General features: G+C 35.4%; 1 non-coding gene across 1 annotated transcript; it reads right to left on the reverse strand.

The window, feature by feature from the left end:
* Positions 1-2,580: 2,580 nt before the first annotated feature.
* Positions 2,581-2,667, reverse strand: LOC149247924 (small nucleolar RNA U31b). Its single transcript, XR_016267813.1, has one exon. It is a non-coding gene; the product is annotated as a small nucleolar RNA U31b (small nucleolar RNA).
* Positions 2,668-3,671: the final 1,004 nt, after the last annotated feature.

The raw sequence follows: 3,671 nt of genomic DNA on the forward strand, positions 1-3,671 counted from the left end.
GACTATATCAGCCAGCTAGTTAGAATATCTTGTTGAGGGTAGATTGGTTGTCGATGGATTGACACCAAGCCACAATTTTTTATTATTGTACTAATGGATGTATATGGGCCATTATCCCTGGTACAAGAGCCCTAGACCATTGTATTATATGTTTTTTAATATAATGAAGTTGGATTGAAAATTGTAAAAAGCTATCCATATTCTATGCATGTGTGATTTAATGTTGTTTATATTCCACTGTGCAAAGTAGTATCGTTGAGATTCTTGGTTTGGTAGCATCAGAGATTTTAAGATTCTATCATAGACCCCAATGTTTCAAAACACTGACTCGGGTTCAGAACCGATCGAGGGTTGACTCTGACTCTGGCTCTGTCCTAGTATTTACTCAGCTGGTTTGATTTCAATGACTTGGTCATTGTAAAGAATGCATTAAATATTTTTTTTTATGAAAACACATAATTTTAAATATATTCATGTGTGTTTCCAAACATAAAGCATTATAATACAAAGAGAATACAAGATATGATCAAATTAGGCTCATAAATATATCGATTATATCAAAATGGCATTCAATGCATTGTCCAATACATACATGATATATAGTTCGAAACAAGAACACATAATCAAAGATGGACCATGCAGTCAATGCAGTCAGTGTATCTCCCACTGATCACTCTCCTTAGGGACCATGTAGTCAATGTAGTCAATGAGGTCCGTATAACTCCAAATGATCACTCTCCTTCAGGACCATGCAAACAATGTAGTGAATTAATCCTTCTCTAACCTCCCTAGTGAAGCTTCTGCCTCCAAATCTTTATAATGATACCTTGGGTTCAAAAAAACATAGTTGCATGTATAGGGAAATAGAGTTGATTTTTCCATCTTTGATCAATGATTTCCCAAATGGACCCATTCTTAGCCACTCTATCCTTGTATGTTGCCTTTATTTTCTCCTTTTCTTGATCCATAACCTCATAAATGAAGTCCATAGTCAATCTTTCCCCATCAACCAACCGCAAGAGCTTAATAAACCGGTCAAGGGTCCAGCTCTGCTCGGCCGGTTCCATAACAAATCGACCACCGAACCAATTTTTCTACCAAGATGGCCTGGCCATGGGTGGGTCTTGGCCAGTTTTGTAACAAACTGGCACCAAACTATTTTTTCTACCAAGCCAACCCAACCAGGGGTCTGTCTCGGTCAAATCAGCCGAATCTGATTCAGTCTGGCTGAATTTTAAGACATTTCTAGACCCAAGATCATGGAAATTAAAAACTTTGGAAGGTTGTGTAAAATCCATTAACTATTCCCTCATATATCTAAATTCATCAACTATAGATGAAACTTGACTTTACATGTGCACAATGTGGAATGTACTTTTATTTACCCTTACAGAAAAATAAGAAAACATGAATTTCTATACCTAGAATTTTTTCAACTTTTATACCCAGAAATTTCTATCATTAGATTTCTCTAATGCCAATTTCTCAACTATAAGAGAAGGTGAACCACAAATTGTGCCTATTTCTGCACACTAAATAATAATTAAAACCTTGCGACAAAAAAAATACCTTCAGCCTCTGTGTCTGTTGCACTCTTTCCTTAAAATCTGCAAACCTACTGATGTCCTCTTGTCTGCACTCAAGATTCTCTTTTCCCTCCATGCTAGTATTAAACAGGTGCCTTAAGATTCAAAAATCCCTATAGTGTGGTAGTTATGATATTTTTACATATGCCTGGATGAAGACAAACTATCTCTAAATAAGCTATCCTTTAAAAAATACCAGAGATAGAATGGCACATTTTTGTGGATGCGGGTAATCTGTTAATGGATGGGATTTCTCTCTGGTCTTAATCAAGTATACCGTATTCGGTGTTCCAACTACTTTTTCTTTCAATTCAAATATTTTCTTTTATGTTCGTTCAACAATAGAAAATATATTCTTTATTGATGAAAGTCACACTCAAGTACATGAATTTATTTACAGCTTAAGTTCCATTGAAAACGTTCACTAAGTGAATCTGACTACCGATAACCTAAATAAATCATTACAAAATGAAAAAAGTTTGGAAATAAGTATGACCTATGAAAACAATATAACTGTAGATAAAATTATCTTATATAACTAACCAGATATAACAAACATTTCTAAAAATGAAAATGAATCAGGCCATAGAAAAATGCAGTATCAACCATACAGATTAGCCTAGTCATATGAAAACATAATGGAATTACAAATATATGCATCTAAGAGCCAACCCGTCCAAGTGATCAACCCATTTCTCTTGAAGCTCTTATGTCCAATAATCTAGTAAAAGGCTTAAAAAAATATGGAGCCATGTTATCTACTAAAATTCCATTGATGAAAGAAAAATTCACATAACAGGTACATAACAGATCCATAGAAGCTCTGGGATGTAACAAAGCTTCTGAGAAATTGTTTGAGTAGGCATTTTCAGCAGAGACACCCTGAGAGTGGTGCATGACTTCAATTCTCATCATGAACCCAGTCAATATCTAGCATTAAGTCTAATAAAGAGCCCACAAAAAGCATGAACATGAATTCAAAGCATTTGTAAGGAAATCAGCATGTTAGAATGTCAATCTGCACATAACAAAAAATAAGTACTACTAAGACTGGGGCGACAATCAAATCAACATCATTTTCCATATATAGTACAATAAAAGTACAACTTTAGCTGAAGGATGGTGATAATATGAGATAATCATATTAAATCATAACATTACATTGTCTTCATCTTCAACTGCACTCTAATATAAACAATTCAAAACCCTAACTATGGAAAACACTAGAGAACAGATATAAAATATATAAATAAATTTAAAAAGTTATAGAGAATCATAAAACAGAAAAGTGAAACAGAACGACGAAAAAAACAAACTCAAAACCTACAAAATCCCTTCAAAAATGCATTTCTATATAATAGGCGGAGAAATGTTGGCAGTTTATTAGTAACAGAAAAAACACAAAGCTAATCTGTGTCACAATACCTTCCGTTCTTTCAATGTTGGCCTCAATTTATGAGATGCCTTATCATTGCCTTAGCTCCGGATGCCAGATACCAAAGGCCACCAACGATTACATATTAGACAAATTTAAGGAGGTCAGCTGGTGATACATGATTCAATTTCCTCAGAAAAGACTCAGCATTGACTTGGGAAGCTTGTGGTCATCTAGTGCAAACAATCTGTAACACGCTGCTCCCATATCTACCCAAGCAACCGGCAAGCCAGCGTAAACATGTGACGAGAGGCCATAATGATATGATTCTACCTCCTAAGTCACATTAAGGAAGTGGAATTGATGGAAACACACCATACAAACATTCAACATCAGCTTCAGGACCCTCAGGAGCGAATCCAAGACTTTAAACAGCTTGCCATTGGGTCCCACTGAGATTTTGGACAACTTAAGCCTCAGTCACTCTCACGCTATAGACATGACAACATCCATAAACCCAGAGTTTCTCTCATAGGCTTGCCTACTAGCATCTAGAGACCCAATTTGCCAGTGTTATGCAAGTGTCCCCGAGATTTGAGCCACTTTTTCAAGCTCAAAGCCCAATTCACTGCCCATAATTTTATGATACATTCATAACAATAAAATGACATGGAAATGACAATACTAAATAAAATGATTGTTTAAGACCT

This window comes from Pinus tabuliformis, chromosome 7 (assembly GCF_031772625.1).
Source record: "Pinus tabuliformis cultivar Carrire ecotype Pingquan chromosome 7, CPIR1, whole genome shotgun sequence".
Lineage (NCBI taxonomy): Eukaryota > Viridiplantae > Streptophyta > Pinopsida > Pinales > Pinaceae > Pinus > Pinus tabuliformis.